Here is an 18,567-nt window from a genome sequence, read left to right as displayed (position 1 = left end):
CCATACTGGAAAAGTTCTCAATGTGAAAACCCTCTGAGGTTGCCGACCCTGATCAAATGCTAGATGTCCGGAAGAAGGCTCAGCCTGACGTCTAGCTTGCTGCTTGAAGGGTTTTTTAAAAATGTCCCCACCTGTACATGCGCTCCCCCACATGCAGCCAGCTGGGTGACCTTGGGCTCACCACGGCACTGATAAAACTGTTCTGACCGAGCAGGAATATCAGGGCTCTCTCAGCCTCACCCACCCCACAGGGTGTCTGTTGTGCGGAGAGGAATGGAAAGGCGATTGTAAGCCGCTTTGAGACTCCTTTGGGTAGAGAAAAGCGGCATATAAGTACCAACTCTTCTTCTTCTTCTTCTTCTTCTTCTTCTTCTTCTTCTTCTTCTTCTTCTTCTTCTTCTTCTTCTTCAATGGGAGAGGGTTAGTTGCGCCTAGGGTGATTTAATGGGGTGTTTAACTGTTTTAATGTGATTTTATTGTGGGAATGGGTTCCCCACCAGAAGCTACAGCTCGGGAGAGTGGTGGGATACAAATTGATGAATGAATGAATGAATGAATGAATGAATGAATGAATGAATGAATGAATGAATGAATGAATGAATGAATGAATGGCTGGTGATGGGCCTCGAGGGGGTAGGAACGGGAGAGGCCCCGTTGGGCATGTATACAGCTGTGCTTCACCATTAGGTGGGGCTGAGAGAGCTCTGAGAGAAGTGCTCTGCGAGGACAGCCCTAAGAGAATTGTGACTAGCCCAAATCCACCCAGTGGGCTGCATATCGAGGAGGGGTGGGGAATCCAGCGCGGGTTCTCCAGATTAGAGGCTGTCACTTTTAAAACCGCTCCACCCTGCTGGCTCGCCCCCCAGAATGAGAATTTCTGCTCCCCTGGTCAGCTGCGAGGGACAGAAGAGGAACGGCAGCAACTGTGCAATTTGTCAAAATTGCGGTGCGGCGAGGATCCGGAGGAAGGCACCTGGAAATTCCCTTAACGACGTCGGGGTAATCATGTAATCATCATCACTGCCGAGATGAAAAGCACAGAAGTTCTAGGCGGTTGAATCGTCCAAATGTGCTCCCCCCCTCCCTTCCCTCCCTGGCATGATGCCTCTTCCAGCCGGCCAAAGAAGATGGAGGCTCAATAAATAATGGCAAAGGCATCCAGCCGGGTGGGCTCACTTCAGCGACGAGGATGATCTGGGGCCAAGGGACCAAGCCCTATGAAGGGACCAAGCCCTATGAAGATAGGTTGAGGGACTTGGGAATGTTCAGCCTGGAGAAAAGGAGGTTGAGAGGGGACATGATAGCCCTCTTTAAGTATTTGAAAGGGTGTCACTTGGAGGAGGGCAGGATGCTGTTTCCGTTGGCTGCAGAGGAGAGGACACGCAGTAATGGGTTTAAACTACAAGTACAACGATATAGGCTAGATATCAGGAAAAAATTTTTCACAGTCAGAGTAGTTCAGCAGTGGAATAGGCTGCCTAAGGAGGTGGTGAGCTCCCCCTCACTGGCAGTCTTCAAGCAAAGGTTGGATACACACTTTTCTTGGATGCTTTAGGATGTTTTGGGCTGATCCTGTGTTGAGCAGGGGGTTGGACTAGATGGCCTGTATGGCCCCTTCCAACTCTATGTTTCTGTGATTCTGTGATTGTCATGGTGTAAGAAAGAAGCTGGGCGCACAGCACAACTGGTGTGCATTGCCTCTCGATGAAGAAGAAGGAGAAGGAGAAGGAGAAGGAGGAGGAGGAGGAGGAGGAGGAGGAGGAGGAGGAGGAGGAGGAGGAGGAGAAGGAGAAGGAGAAGGAGAAGGAGAAGGAGAAGGAGAAGGAGAAGGAGAAGGAGAAGGAGAAGGAGGAGAAGGAGAAGGAGAAGGAAAAGAAGGAGAAGCAGAAGACGTTCCACTTGCAGGTCAAAATATAGATTTCTTAATTTCAAGAGAAATCGCCAACCAATTGCATTGGTGGTCACATGGACGAAGAGTGGCGCTTGGGAATCACTAGCCATGCTACTCACTCAATGCCAAACATTTTTAAGAGGCTCCCTGTGTTTGAAGGGAAAGGGTTCATTCTCTCGCCTGTCCCTGAAACCCACAATTTCCATTAGCCTTGACAGTTCAACCAGGTACGTATGCTCTGAAAACAATAATTTAATAGTTCATTAACCTCCCTGCCCCTCTGGATGTTTAGCCATTAACACTTTTACAGCTGTTAATAAATCATGTATCATAACTTCATATGCTCCAGGTATTTCATTACCTATGAGTAGCAAAATAAAATAGAATAGAATCCAGGAGAAGTCTCTGTCTATCTGATACTTAGAATCATGGAATCATAGAGTTGAGAGGGGCCAGACAGGCCATCCAGTCCCACCCCCTGCCCAATGCAGGATCCGCCTCAAGCATCCAGGAGAAGTCTCTGTCCATCTGATGCTTAGAATCATAGGATCATAGAGTTGGGAGGGGCCAGACAGGCCATCCAGTCCCACCCCCTGTTCAATGCAAGATCAGCCTAAAACATCCAGGAGAAGTCTCTGTCCATCTGATGTTTAGAATCATAGGATCATAGAGTTGGGAGGGGCCAGACAGGCCATCCAGTCCCACTCCCTGCCTAATGCAGGATAAGCCTCAAGCATCCAGGATCTCTGTCCATCTGATGCTTAGAATCATAGAATCATAGAGTTGGAAGAGGCAGGATCAGCCTAAAGCAGGTAGGATAAGTAGCTGTCCAGCTGCTGCTTGAAGACCGCTACTTGTTGAACATCAGAAAGACGTACTCTGCCCCTCTTAGCAATGGGGGCAGGAAGGGGATTTTCTGTTTCCGCCATGTTGTGATGGATTGTAAGCCTTTTAATGGGAGTTTTAATGGGGTTTTAAGACATTGTGACCTGCCACGAGCCGCATTAGGAAGTGGCGGGAAATAAATAAATAAACAAACAAATAAAATGACTGTCGTAAGCCAGATGGGTAGCTCTCTCTCTTTCTATATATGGTTGTTTCTCTTCTGAATAAAAACTATTTTATTCTTTAAGCATCCCAGTGCTTCGGCCTCTCTGCATATTCAAACTCTGCCAATGCCTCTCATGCACCTCTTACTCATATGCCCTTCTGCCAACGCCACCCTGTTTTAGGGTTGCCAGCCTCCAGGTGGGGACCGGTCATCGCCTGCGATTCCAACTGACCTCCTCTGATAGAACAACAGAGATCTGTTCCCCTGGGGAAGCTGGTTGCTTAGGACAGATGGGCTTATACCCTGCTCAGGTCTCTCCCCTCTACCAGTGGGAGCTGAAGTTCTCCTGTAATTCCCACTTATTTCTGGGCAGCAGGACGCAGTTCCCCAGGAAAAAAGGGAAACTTCTCGATGGCACCATATCCCTCCTGCCCTCCTACACTTCCCCAGGCTCTGCCTGCTGCAGGCCAGAGCACCAATTCTCCAGGAATCCCCCCCCCTCTTGAGCTGGCAACCCTACAGTCTTCTGGTCTGTGCTGTCTGAGTTTTCACAGGTGTGCAGCCTCTGAGCATTCCCAAGCAGAGTCTGAGCTCCAGGAGAAATCAAACTGGGAGAAGAAGAGCTGCAACTAAGAAATTGGTTACCAGCTCTGGGCTGGGAAATACTGGGGACTTTAAGGGTGAAGCCCAAAGAGGGTGGAGTTTGGGGAGGTATACTGTCATAGAACTCACCTTCCAAAGTGGGTATTTTCTCCAGGTGAACTGGTTTCTGATGCCCAGAGTTGAGTTGTGATCCCAGGAGAGCTCCAGCCACCACCTGGAAGTTGGCATCGCTAACCTGGCTCCCTTTAGAGGCCTTAATCGCAATCCACAACTCATCCCTTTAGGCCAGTAGTTCTCAACCTGGGGATTAGGGCCCCTTTGGCGGTTGAACGACCCTTTCACAGAGGTCGCAGCAGGGCTAGCAGCTTAGCCGGGGGGGGGGGGTCACCATCCACACAACAGCCTTGCGGGGTAGAATGAGATAAAGCGTTTGTCTGTCTGGAGTAGAAGAAAAGAGCACGATCGGCATGGTGGGACCAGAGGATGAACTGAACTGCGAAACCCTAGGAAAAACAGTTTATCTACAATCACGAACAGTGGATCTTCATGCCATTGGTCAGTTTTGGTTTAATTTCTGTCAAAGAACCCTTGCATCATTTTCTGGTTGGGGGTCACCACGACATGAGGAACCGGATTAAAGGGTCGTGGCATTAGGAAGGTCGAGAACCACAGCTTTAGACGTTGTTAGGGCTCGAGCTGTCCCATGTTGTTTGGGCCTCCTTTGAGATCCTGTTTTTTTGAGAATCCCGCCTTTCCTCTTTGCACTCCAGACCACCCACCGATTTGTTCTTCTCTGCCTTTTGTGCTGAACGGCTCCCGATTTCTGTTTGCATTTCTGCAAAGGCGGATAGCCAGGTTTGCTGTGTGTGTGTGTAAGTAGGGGCAGCAGATTTTTGGCAAGCGGCTTCTTTTTCTGTACAGCTGTGCACATCAGTCTTTCGCCTTTCTATTTCGATTGCCCTGTCGACTTGGATCCCTCCCTGTTTCTTTCAAAGAACGCAGGGAACGGGAAAACCAGAGAATCTTTTTTTTTCCTGGGCCCATAACTAGAGGGGGAGAAGGGGGATGATTGGCAATCTTTTCAACATCTTTAAAACCCCAAAGGAACTATTATGGTCACTTTTTGACTGAATCAAATCAAATCCCGCATTTCTCAGCTTTTAGACTCAGATGGATTTTTTTTGTCTCCCTCCAGTTGGAACAGAACACCTCTTGGGTTCTTGATCTAAAATTAGACTCTGAGCCACAGGGATTCCTTATCTACCTTGTGAACACTTCTATACCTTAATGTTTTCTCCCTGCTAGGAGCCTGTTTGTATTTGATTAATTTTTTTATTTTTTTTTTTGCAGCTGAATTTGTTGTTGTCACGTCCCCGCCGACTTCTCAATGAAGACCTGGCATCTCGGCAAAAGCAGTTTATCGATAAAGCAAAACAGAGCTCATGACACTTCTTGTTGAAACTCATTTGTTAGGCACACACAGGTTGATGTATTTCTCAATCATCCCGCCTCCCCCCCCCCCCCCCAGTGACACACTAACAGATTCAGCTTGGTGCGGTGGTTAAGAGGGGCAGATTCTAATCTGGAGAGCCAGATATGATTCCCCGCTCCTCCATATGCAGCTAGCTGGGTGACCTTGGGCTAGTCACAGTACTGTTAAAGCGGTTCTCACAGAGCAGTTCGGTCCGAGCTCTCTCAGCCCCACCTACCTCACAGGTGTCGGATGACAGATGATAGATAAATGATAGTTAGAAGACAGACAGAAAGAGGTTTATTCAGTCTGTTTGACCCATCTAGGTAATGCTTATACAGAAGCTGAAAGCTAAAAGAATTAATAGCAAAAGGTAATGATTAAAACCCTCTCACAGGGAGGGAGTTGTGGCCAGCTGCTGTGGTGAGAGGCAGGGAAGGCAATTGTAAGGAGTTTGAGTTTGAGGGAAGGAGTTTGAGACTCCTTTGGGCAGTGAAAAGCGGGGTATGAAAACCAACTCCTCCTTCTTTGTCTTCTTCTTCATCTCCTTCTTCCTCCTCCTCCTCTTTTTCTTCCAGTTTGGTGTCGTGGTTAAGAGTGCAGACTTCTAATCTGGCATGCCGGGTTCAATTCTGTACTCCCCCACAAGCAGTCAGCTGGGTGACCTTGGGCTTGCCACCGCACTGATAAAGCTGTTCTGACCGAGCAGAATTATCAGGGCTTTCTCAGCCTCACCCACCTCACAGGGTGTCTGTTGTGGGGAGAGAAAAGGGATGGAGATTGTAAGCCGCTTTGAGCCTCCTTCGGGTAGAGAAATGCCGCATATAAGAACCAACTCTCCTTCTTCTTCAGTAATCTCAGCGCTCTCTCAGCCTCACCTCCCTCACGGGGTGTCTGTTGTGGGGAGAGGAAAGGGAAGGCGAATGTAAGCCGCTTTGAGCCTCCTTCGGGTAGAGAAATGCCGCATATAAGAACCAACTCTTCTTCTTCAGTAATATCAGGACTCTCTCAGCCTCCCCTCCCTCACAGGGTGTCTGTTGTGGGGAGAGGAAAGGGAAGGTGAATGTAAGCCGCTTTGAGTCTCCTTCGGTTAGAGAAAAGCGGCATATAAGGACCAACTTTTCTTCTTGTTCTTCTTCTTGTTCTTCTTGTTCTTCTTCTTCTTCTTCTTCTTCTTCTTCTTCTTATTATTATTATTATTATTATTATTATTATTATTATCCTTCTTATCCTTTTTCTGTCTCCACACTCTGATTCAGAAGAGGGGGCCTCACCCCATTCCCAAGAGAGCTACCGGCCCAGTTACACCCGCGGCCTTCGACAGGTCACGCTTCAGCTTCGTCTCTCTCTCCCAGCACCATCCTGTCACCGCAACTCTAACCGCCAGTCTGTGCAACAGATCAAAGTCACAGCACAAAGCGCGACAACCCCGACGAGCAGGAAAACGCATCCTTCCCCGGCCAGAGCAATAAAGCCCCCTCCCCACTGAAACCATGGCGGGCAGCTGCTGTTCTCACAGCTCCTGACTCTCGGAGCTGTCATCTTTCTGAAGTCCCTCCCCCACTGGATTTCGCCCTTCTTTTTTGCAGATGAAGGCCTGCCAAGTCCCGATCTTTAACGTGCAAGAATCCCAAATGCCTTTCCGTGAATCTCAGGCTGCGGGGCAAGGAGCATGGGGGTGCAGTGTCTGGATGTGGGCACAGAGAAGCATTGGGAGACAAGCTTCTTCACCTTGCCCAAGCAGGAATCTCAGGGCTCTCTCAGCCTCACTTCCCTCACAGGGTGTCTGTTGTGGGGAGAGGAAAGGGAAGGCGATTGTAAGCCGCTTTGAGCCTCCTTCGGGTAGGGAAAAGTGGCATATAAGAACCAACTCTTCTTCTTCTTCTTCTTCTTCTTCTTCTTCTTCTTCTTCTTCTTCTTCTTCTTCTTCTTCTTCTTCTTCTTCTTCAATACTGCCTTGGGAACAAAACGGGCTTAAGCTGAGGTTATCTCCACACCTTGTACTCTCGGAAAGTACCAAGTAGGTACAAATCGAGGACCAGTGCAAGGTCAGCACGGAAGCGCACCTGCTAATCTTGAGAGCAGAACAGTCTCTCTCCATTGGCCAGTCTCATAGGCTGGTCTGGGGGTGTCAGCGAAATTCCGAGAGAGGAACAGAGTTTCCCAGCCTGAGCCGCCTCCTTTTAGACAGGAGAAGACTGGGGAATGAACATCATCCCAGGACACTGTCCCGGAGAGAGATTCATGGAGGATAAGCCAGTTCCTAGTTGTGGTGTTGGAGGGGAACCTCCCCTTCCAGAGGCATTAATTCTCTGAATGTCACAGCCAGGAGACAGCATCAGGGGAAGGTCTTGGTCTCTTTGTCTTGTTGCAGCTCCTCTGGAGGAACTGGTTGGCCACTGTGTGAGATGGGATGCTGGATGTCAGGGTCCGCCGGGTCTTTGCCACGCTTCGGGTCCGCCACGTTGTTCGGTGAGGGAGACCCGGGACTAGAAGGCTTTATCTGTAGGAAACAGCGTCTCAGAATGGAGTCGGTATTCTCTCTCCCGCTCCTGGGTTCAGGGTAGTTCCGTCACTACGCCTCCAACCCCATCTCCTCATTGACGCTTCCTTAAGTAGCCTCTCTAGCCCCTGTCTCCACCCTCCAGGCTTCTCAGGCGGACCTCGCCCTTCCGGGACTCCGCGTCTCTCCGCCACCGCCCCGCCCTGGGTTTCTCCCTTGCTCTCCCCGCTTGTACTGACTGCCCCTGTGCTACCGTTTCCCCCACCCCTGGTGAACTGATTCCCCACATCACTTTATGTAAGTTTCGTATCCAAAGAGGGTCTGCCGGGATCTCTTCCTCTGGATCTTCCTTTCTTAGGTTTCCGCTCCTGTCAGCAGGCTCCTTCTCCGGACCCCCCGCGCTGCCCAAACTAGTCGTCCTCGACACTGGACTAGAGGGACCACTGGTCTAATCCAGCCGGGCTCTTCTTATCTTCTTCTCAGGGGAATGCCTCAGAGGATCTGGTTGGCCCCTGTGTGAGACAAGATGCTGAACTAGATGGACCACTGGTCTGATGCAGCAGGGCTCTTCTGTGAGGAGAAGGCCTCAGTTTCTCTGCCCTGTTGTTGACCCTGTAGCCTTACAGGTTGGCCGCTGAGACAGGATGCTGGACTAGATAGACCCCTGGTCTGATCCAGCAGGGCTCTTCTTGTGTTCTGTGCGGAGAAGTCCTCGGCCTCTTTGCCCTTTTGTTGACCCTCTAGAGGAGCTAATTGGTCACTGTGTGAGACAGGATGCTGGACTAGGTGGACCACTGGTCTGATTCAACATGGTTCTTCTTACGTTCTTATGAAGGCCTCAGCCTCTCTGCCCAGCGATTGGTGCTCTACAGAAACTGGTTGGCCACTATGTGAGACAGGATGCTGGACAAGATGGATTCTTGGTCTGATCCAGGGGCGCTCTGTTGATGATCTGATGATGGGAATTCCTTGACCTCTCTGCCCTGCTATTGGTCCTCCAGAGGAACTAATTGGCCACTGTGTGAAGCAGGATGTTGGACCAGATGGACCACTGGTCTTTAGCCAAGTTGAATAGCTCCCGTGGTGCTATAAACTGTAGCTGCAGTGCTATTAGGGATGCCTGGAAATATCTGGAAGCTTTAAGGGTGAGAGTGCCATCGAAACCATTCTTTCAAGCAGCCATGTTCTCCAGAGAAACTGATCTCTGTAGTCTGGAGAAGAGCTGAAATTCCAGAGGTTCTCCAGGTGCTACCTGGAGATTGGCAGCCCTAAGTGCTACCCAGGAGATTGGTTCATTGGGGCCCTCCAGCAAACTAGTAAGACCTGATCCAGGTGGCCTCGCTACTGGAACTTGGCTCTACCTGCTACCAGCCACCACTTGTACCCAAAGTGGCTTACATTTGCCTTCCCTTTCCTCTCCCCACAACAGACACCCTGTGAGGTGGGTGAGGCTGAGAGAGCCCTGATATTACTGCTCGGTCAGAACAGCTTTATCATTGCTGTGGCGAGCCCAAAGTCACCCAACTGGTTGCATGTGGGAGAGCACGGATTCAAACCTGGCTTGCCAAATTAGAAGTCCACACTCCGTCCTAACCACTACGCCAAGCTGGCTCATGGGAATTGTAGCCCATGCACATCTGGAGGGCTGCAGTTTGACTACTCCTGGTTTAGACAGATGTGGGGCCATGGTTCAATGTTAAAGCATCGGCTTGCCATGCAGAAGGTCCCAAGTTCAGTCCCCTTCATTTCCAGTTAAAAGGAGCAGGTCATCGGTGCTGAGAAAGACCTCTGCCCAGGACTCTCGATCTGGCTTTTTCAACCAGGTTTTTGTGAAACCCAGGGGTTTCTTGGAAGACCCGGAAGGGTTTCCCGAATGGGTGAGAGTTGATTTTTCATATATTTTAAAAAATTGTTAACCTTTCATTGGCCTTCCAAAATGGCCAATGATGGGACTGGATGGGGTGGGAAGGGGAGGGGCCTTAGGTGGGCATGTCCACAGCTCTGCTTCCCAACCATATTCTGCATGATCTTCTTGGGTCTCTCCAAGCCTGGAGAATGTTCCAGGCGTTTCTCAATGGGAAGAAAGTTAAGAAAGGCTGACAACAGATGGGCATGGAGTAGAAAATTCCGGTTTGGTCCAGAGCGTTGCCAAACCAAACACTCAAATCCAGGCAACCTGTCCATCCCCCCCCCCCAAAAAAAAACAAAGCGGTCCAGTTCAGGCCAGTCCGTTTCGCTTCCCCCCCTGGTTAAAAGCAAAATGGCAAGCTGAAACCTCTTGTAACTGTTGGAGCCTGACAGCTGAGATGCCCGCAGGCCCCGTTGTCAGTCCAAAAGGGCTGCGATCTACAGCATGCCGGATCACTGCCTGCCCACCCCTCCCCACCCCCATTGCAAAGGGAGGGAAGCAATCTGGCATGTCGAAATTGCTCACAGCCCTTTCAGGCTGACAGCAGGGCTGATGTGCGCACAGCCACACACAGTTCAGGAAAGGTTGACAGAAAGATGTCTACCCCGGTGGATCACGAATTCTGTCCATCACAATAGACCCAGGGTATCTGCAGGCATCTCTGTGTAGTACAAGCTTTTATCCAACTGTCCTGGCTGCAGAAGGGTTTTTGTTGTTGTTGTACTAGTTTATGGATATGGATGTAACTGAAAATTAATTAGGCATCAACAAAGGTCAGGTTGTTTCGTTGTGGGTCATTTTGTTATCCGGGAGTATTGTGCGTCACTCGTTGTATTCTCGCCTATTTCCGAATGCATTGTTTTTGCTTGATCTTTCGCACGGCAATAAAATGTGTGTTTAATGTGTTTTTATGATGATAATTTTTAGACTTCTCATCCTCTTTTGCAGGTTGGGGTTGTCTCTTTTCCCTACCCCTTTTTGGGTTTCAGCCTAATACAGCTGCCAGTCGAACGCCCCAAAACCGAACCGGAAAAGGTGAATGAAATGTTCGGGGGAGCTGCCTCTCCTGAACCTTGGTTCGGGAGCCACGACCTGTCTGCCTATGTCCCCTGTAGAGCACTCTACTCTATGGGTATGAACCTACTGGTTGTCCCAGGCCCCCAGGAAATCCACCGGGCCTCGACCAGGGCCAGGGCCTTTACGGCCTTGGCCCCAATCTAATGGAATGAGCTCCCGGGAGAGCTCAGGGCCCTGACGGAGCTGTCAAAATTCCAGAGGGCCTGCAAGATGGAGCTCTTCCACCAGGCGTTTGATTGAGGCTGGGGAAAGGGTTCCTGGAATCATAATTCTGGGGTCCCACCCTATTATTGGTTATGTTAAGGGAGAGAACGGCTGTAAGCAACCGTGGCAGGAGCAGCGGAGCTATGGGCTTTCTTTTTGTATTGTTTCCACCATCTTGATGCTGTTTATATTAGAATCATAGAGTTGGAAGGGGCCACACAGGCCATCTAGTCCAACCCCCTGTTCAACGCAGGAACAGCCCTAAGCATCCTAAAGCAATATTAGAATGTTTTAATTGTGGCGGGGGATGTTTTAATTGTTGATACATTGGATTGTGTTTGCATTGTTTTCCTGTGCACCACCTTGGGCTGGCAGTTGCCGGGAGAGGTGAGATACAAATATAAAAATAAATAAATACATTTTCTTGGGGAAATGGGGTTCATGCCAAGAATCTGGCTCGATAAAAATCAGCTTCCTGGGTTCCTGTGACTCCACAACTTTGTCCATCTGTTTGACGGCCCTTATTGCTCCGGAAAAATGGGGCATTGATTTCGTAAAATAAATAAAATTACATGCAAACGGAAGGCTTGTGCAGTCTCGGTTGACCACTGAGCCATGCAGAGAGGCTTATAACCCTTCAAGCTTGACTGGGTTTCGCTACTCAACGCTGGCTCCGGTGTTCATCTATTAGGATATTAAAGGAGACCTGCAGTGTAAAAGCACAGTTCCTCCTTCAAAATGTTAATAGATGAGCAAAGGATTGTGTTTTGAATTGTGACGCTCAGCGGAGACTGAAGGGTTAAAACAACTCAACCTTCTCTGTATGATCTCAAGGTAAACTTAGGCTAGGGCCTAGTCTGCACACAATAGATAATGCACTATCAATGCACTTTAGAAGTAGATTTTCCTGTTCTGCACAGGAGAATCCAGCTGCCAAAGCACATTGGAAGTGTATTATCCTATGTGTGCAGAATAGGCCTAGAAGAAGTAGAGTTGGTTCTTATATGCCGCTTTTCTCTACCCAAAGGAGGCTTAAAGCGGCTTACAGTCGCCTTCCCATTCCTCTCCCCACAACAGACACCCTGTGAGGGATGTGAGGCTGAGAGAGCCATGATGTTCCTGCTCGGTCAGAACAGTTTTCTCAGTGCCGTGGCGAGCCCAAGGTCACCCAGTTGGCTGCATGTGGGGGAGCACAGAATCGAACCTGGCATGCCATATTAGAAGTCCACACTCCTAACCACTACACCAGATGAATTTGTAATTTATGGACAAATGAGCTCCACTGTCCAGGAGAAGCCCTACCTTCAACTCCACAGTCAGCTGTGAAAGCTCTTTGTGTTGGGTTTAGACTGACTGTGCTCTCTCAGCCTGGCCTACCTGATAGGGTGGCTGTGAGGGCAAAAGAATAAGAAATCATGATGCTCCCCTCCACTTCCAGGAAGAAAAGTGGGGTAGCAGATGACATCACCCAATCTGCTCTGCCGTGGCATCTGTACTCATCTGAACACAAGCAGCAAACCGGCAAAATCTACCCCATCATGTGGCCTCCATCTTGCGGAACAGTCTATCTGAAGAGGTCAGGAAGTCTTCCACTCTTCTGGCTTTCTGCAAATGATGCAAAGCAGAAGCATAATTTGCTGTAAGGTTGATCCTGCTATGGAATCATCCATCATGTTATGTGTTATGTTAACACATGTGCCTTGCTTTCGTTCTGTATGGGCATGTGCAAAAAATAATCGTAATGAAGACCATTTTGGATTCAACCTGAATCTGAACCAACAAAAGCACCTCCCCCTGGCTCAGATTCAGCCAGATCAATTGGGACAAATCTGGATCAATTCGGCATCATAAGAATTTATGACGCCATTGAAGTCAATGGGAAATTTCCCCTTTCTGTCTACTCCATGGTCTGTAATTTAGGGCAGAGGCCCTAAACTTGCAGCATAGCTGCAGGAGACTCTTCTCAAAAGAACCCCCAAGTTTCACAAAGACTGGACAAGGAGATCCAATTTTGTGGGCCCCTAAAAAGGGCAACCCCTTCTAACCTCCATGGTTTCCAAGGGAGAGGCGGAACAGATTGTCTTTTTTCCTCACCTTTCTTTTCTTTTTCTCCTCACCTTTGGGAAATATGGTAGTTGGGTGGGGGCACTCCCTTTGGGTGCCTGTAGAATTTGATTCCCTGGACCAATCTTTTTGAAACTTGGGGTTTCTGTTTGTTTGTTTGTTTGTTTGTTTGTTTGTTTGTTTTTAGGAGAGGCTCCTGCAGCAATGCTACAAATCTGGCACATCTACCTCGAATCCCCAACTCTGCCCAGACCACAGAACAGACAGAAAAGGAAAATTTGGTCCACATGGCTGAAATCATGGTTTAATAATTATGCCCAGACTGATTTGGGCAGTTTAACTTGAAGGGAAGTGTGATTTAGACCAGATTTCTCTAAAAAGTGTCCCAAAGAAAATTAACTCGGAAAGCAAACTTGGTGTAGTGGTTAGGAGCGCAGACTTCTAATCTGGTGGGCAAGGTTTGATTCCCCACTCCCCCACATGCAGCCAGCTGGGTGGCCTTGGGCTGGCCACAGCACTGAGAAAGCTGTTCTGACTGAGCAGTAATATCAGAGCTCTCTCAGCCTCACCCACCTCACAGGGTGTCTGTTGTGGGGAGAGGAAAGGGAAGGCGACTGGAAGCCACTTTGAGACTCCTTCAGGTAGAGAAAAGCGGCTTATAAGAACCAACTCTTCTCCTTCAGAATATCAGGGCTCTCTCAGCCTCACCTCCCTCACAGAATGTCTGTTTTGGGGAGAGGAAAGGGAAGTCAGTAATATCAGGGCTCTCTTAGCCTCACCTCCCTCACAGGGTGTCTGTTGTGGGGAGAGGAAAGGGAAGGCGACTGTAAGCCGCTTTGAGACTCCTTCGGGTAGAGAAAAACAGCATATAAGACCCACCTCTTCCTCTTCTTCTTCTTAGTTTGCAGACTACCCAAATCAAATTGCACAAGCCTGTTTATTTAGATTTCTGGTTGGCTCTGCAACCCAAATCCTATTTCATTATCCGGTCGATTGTATTGACTCACCTGGTGTAATCTGCCTTGAGCCTTCAGCAGACTGTGCATCACACAAATTGCCCAGATCTGACTTCTCTGAAAGAGAGGGGGATGCTTTTAAAATGGTGGCTGGGTCCCATTCACCTGGCCCAGCTTCCAACATCCTTACCTGTATAGGCTCAATGCACTGCTTGACGTTTGCTTTCCAAACAAAACAGGAACGCTAAGAATAGGAAACTTAGCCAATACATACCTAGTTGGAAACTGTTGCAATAGACAAGATCTGTAGTGTGCATGATTCAAAAGGGCATGAAGAATATCCTACAGGAGGCACCAAAGGAGGAATTTCCTTCCTGCTTGCCTCCATAACAGACAGACTGAACAACTGTACAGAACAGTTAGTTAGCCTGTTGGCTCTCTGCCCCCTCTCTCCCTCCCCCCCCCCTCTCCTCTTCACAAAGTTGTTTCTCTTCACAATAAAGCCATTTTATTCTTTAAGCAGCTGGTGCTACTCTCTACTCCTCTTTGCAAATTTAAACTCCACCAACACGAGCAACCTTTTGACCATGGAGGAACCTCTGAAATAACTTTTCAGGCTTCGAGGTGCCCCTGAAATGATATCAGTTGCCACGCCTCCCTGCCACACACCCTGGAAGTGACATATCATCTGAAGTGATATTTGAGGCAACACGTATATCTATTACATCAAACAGTAGATATAATACAACATTAGTTGTAGAAGACGCCTTCATGTCCTGAAGGCGTCTTCTGCGTTTGTCATCCTGGGAAAAGGAAAACATCCATCGTGCCATAGTGTTTCCCATGTTTTGTTGTGTCTACTGTGCTTCATATGGAAGAAGAAGAAGAAGAAGAAGAAGAAGAAGAAGAAGAAGAAGAAGAAGAAGAAGAAGAAGAGTTGATTCTTATATGCCGCTTTTCCCTACCCGAAGGAGGCTCAAAGTGGCTTACAGTCGCCTTCCCTTTCCTCTCCCCACAACAGACACCCTGTGAGGGAGGTGAGGCTGAGAGAGCGCTGATATCACTGCTCAGTCAGAATAACTCTATCAGTGCTGTGGCAAGCCCAAGGTCTCCCAGCTGGCTGTATGTGGGGGAGTGCAGAATCGAACCCGGCATGCCAGATTAGAAGTCCGCACTCCTAACCACTACACCAAACTGGCTCCAAACTGGACCATTGTCTGTTGTACCCGTTAAGTTGATTTTACCATATTCGCCCCTGGCTCGTGCCATTTTAGCCTGACCAGTCTCCCATGATGCCCTTTGGGCAATCGTTTTTCTCTGCTCCCTGTGTTCACCCTTCCCATTTCCCCCAGCTTTTTTTGTGCTCTCCGACCTCTGGGGCCATCTGGCTACTTATCGCTGTTGGTGCATTTTGACTGTTCTTCCGGCTGGAGGTGTTGTTGTAAATTGTACTTTCACTTTGAAGGTCAGGGATACTTTCTATAAGATCGCAGACTGTGCAAAACTAATGAGAGGAGGGGGGAAGGGGGAGAGGTAAGCTCGATAATTGTCTTGGTTTTTTGCATGTGGTCAGTTTCAGCAGCACCACGTCCTGTGTGGCCACTAGTACATCTGTCCAATAAACTACTGCAAGTTCTTTTCCTTAGATTCAGAGTTACCTTCTTGGGGAGAATTGCCATGGGAAATTGTTGTGGAAATTGTTGTCTGGTTGCTCCTTTCACTTTAAACTGCCTTGGGGGAGCTGGTTATTATATTTACTGTTTGGTGTAACAGATGCCGCATGTTACAATAAATATTGTATTGTTGAATAGAGGCAGGAGAACCGTGTCAGTTTGAAGAAGCTGAACAGAACTGGAGTTCAAGGGTAGGGGTGAGCTTTCGTGTGCACGCACCCTTCCCCAGACAATGAAACAGGAATCACCAGATTACAGATATAGGGAGAGAGCAAATTAGCAGTCAATTAGTAAACGCCAGCATGTAGATATCCGATGAATACGCAGCATAATGAAGACGTTTAGCACCATCAAATGCCTTGCTAGAATAGCAAACCGGGCTCATGAGTCCTTTGGGCTCAATTGCCGCTCACAAAAACACAAGGGGAATAAAAACGTTGAGGTGAGTGATGAATGGCAGGTGCCTGACCCATTTGGGAAAAGAAGTGATTAAAAGAGACCTCTTGCTATGGGTGTGTGTTAGTCTATTTTACATGGCCCTTTTTTGAAACTGTTTGCTTAGCCCAGCTTTTCTCAACATTTTTACCACTGAGAAAACCCTGGAACATCTTTCAGGCTTTGAGAAACCCCAGAAATGGCACAGCCATGCAGAATATGGTTGGGAAGCACAGCTGTATACATGCCCAACGGGGCCTCTCCCGTTCCTACCCCCTCGAGGCCCATCACCGGCCATTCATTCATTCATTCATTCATTCATTCATTCATTCATTCATTCATTCATTCATTCATTCATTCATTCATCAATTTGTATCCCATCACTCTCCCGAGCTGTAGCTTCTGGTGGGGAACCCATTCCCACAATAAAATCACATTAAAACAGTTAAACACCCCATTAAATCACCCTAGGCGCAACTAACCCTCTCCCATTGAAGAAGAAGAAGAAGAAGAAGAAGAAGAAGAAGAAGAAGAAGAAGAGTTGGTTCTTATATGCTGCTTTTCTCTACGCGAAGGAGGCTCAAAGTGACTTACATTCACCTTCCCTTTCCTCTCCCCACAACAGACACCCTGTGAGGGAAGTGAGGCTGAGAGAGCCCTGATATTCCTGCTTGGTCAGAACAGTTTTATCAGTGCCGTGGCGAGCCCAAGGTCACCCAGCTGGCTGCATATGGGGGAGCGGGGAATTTAACACAGTTCACCCCAAGCTGGCTCAACAGACTCCTTAAAAGTTCCTCAGGGGGAAAACCCAGGGTAGCCAGATGGATTTGGGGAGGGGTGGGTGGGTCGACATGACCCCCTACGGTCCTATCTTCCTATAAGTATTTAACACAATTTTTAAAAAAATCGATTCCAAATGAATTAGTTCCCAGCCAGGGCCATCAAGAAACCCCAGGGGTTCCTGAAACCCTGGCTGAGAAAGCCAGGCTTAGCACATAGTCCATGCTCCCTTTTGCGCTCGGTTCAGCCACCTGGAGGCGGTGGTCACCCTACCAGGACGCACCGCACCCTGCACCCCTTCCTGGCTTCCTCCTCCGAACCCCAGCATGCACATAACCTGGCCCGTAATCCCATTCTTTTACCAGCCCCATTCATTCCGAGGGGCTCGTGCTTCAGAAGGCCCCGCCGGCCTACGCTTTTCCCTGCCCTTGGCGAGCTGCCTCTCATCTCACCAGCCGCACAAAAGAGCTTCTGGGAAGCTCTTCTGTGTGGGGTGTGCTGCTGGCTAGGCAGCCCCCTGTTCCCGCATGGCTACGGGGCTTTAAAAAACCATCAGCATGCAAGGATGCTACCCACTGCCTTTATCTGCTTTTGAATACAAATTTCACCCGGCCCTCTCCGCTTTGCTACGCACGTTAATAGCCGCTCCCCCCCCCCTGCCCCCCTTTGCGGCCAGCGATGCTGACGGGAGCGGAGAAAAGGAAAGGCGCTGGGGGAGCTTTGTGAATATTCAAAACCTGCCAGGGCTTCGGAGCAAACTGGTGGGGAAGGGGAGCGCCGGGGCCGACGAGGGCGAGCTTGCTTGGTTGTGGGGGGGGGGGGGGAGGCAGAGAGAAATGTGCTGAGCAAGCGGCTTCTATTCTGGTCGCGCAAGAACCCCGAAGGGGGCAGTTGAAAGATTCATGAAGGTCAAGGTTGATCTCTTCCGCACCAGGCAGGTCTCCCGGTCTCTGAGATGAAGGGGAACAGGAGACAGGTGTCCCGGATTTTTCTGCTCGCGGGCCTGGGGAGGGTTCGAGGGGAGGGGCCGTGGCAGGCAGAAGGCGGCAGGTTCGATCCCTGGCATGGGCCGAGGAAAGGACGCTCATAGATCAATGGTCTTCTCTGGGGTTGCCAACTTCCATGGGGGAGCCAAACGAAAGAGGCAACCGTCTGGGAATGACAGCTTGCCAATCGAAACACGAATATTTTAATCGAGTCAATTCATGATCATAGAATCATAGAGTTGGAAGGGGCCATACAGGCCATCTAGTCCAACCCCCTGCTCAACGCAGGATCAGCCCAGAGCATCCTAAAGCATCCAAGAAAAGTGTGTATCCGACCTTTGCTTGAAGACTGCCAGTGAGGGGGAGCTCACCACCTCCTTAGGCAGCCAATTCCACTGCTGAACTACTCTGACTGTGAAATTTGTTTTCCTGATATCTAGCCTATATCGTTGTACTTGTAGTTTAAACCTATTACTGCGTGTCCTCTCCTCTGCAGCCAGTGGGAACAGCATGTGAATTGAATTGAAGTAAACTAATGCAGTGAATTGAAGTAAACTAAATGGAAAGGACGACACATTCAGGCAATGTATCTTGATTTCAGTATAATTTATTTCAGTCTATTGCATTAAATGATTGATTGGCAGCCCTCTTTTTGTTTGGTTTCATCAGCTCATCCGTGGCCCCTGGCTTGGGGTTTTGCGTTCGGGGCAGGGGGGCACTGTAAGCCTCTCCTGGAATTACCATGGTTGAGACCTAAAATGATGCTGGAACCCTGGCCTCCCTGTTCAAAATGCCAGCCCAATAGGAAGGAAGGAAGGATGCAAGGAAGGAAGGAAGGAAGGAAGGAAGGAAGGAAGGAAGGAAAAGGATGGAGGGAAGGAAGGAAGAATGGATAGAAGGATGGAGGGATGGATAAAAGGAAGGAAGGAAAGAGGGAAGGAGAGAGGGAGGGAGACTCCAAGTA

The sequence above is a fragment of the Paroedura picta genome, unplaced genomic scaffold, assembly GCF_049243985.1.
Source record: "Paroedura picta isolate Pp20150507F unplaced genomic scaffold, Ppicta_v3.0 Ppicta_v3_sca29, whole genome shotgun sequence".
Taxonomy (NCBI): Eukaryota; Metazoa; Chordata; class Lepidosauria; order Squamata; family Gekkonidae; genus Paroedura; species Paroedura picta.
The sequence above is the reverse complement of the archived record's forward strand: the minus strand, read 5'-3'. Positions refer to the sequence as shown.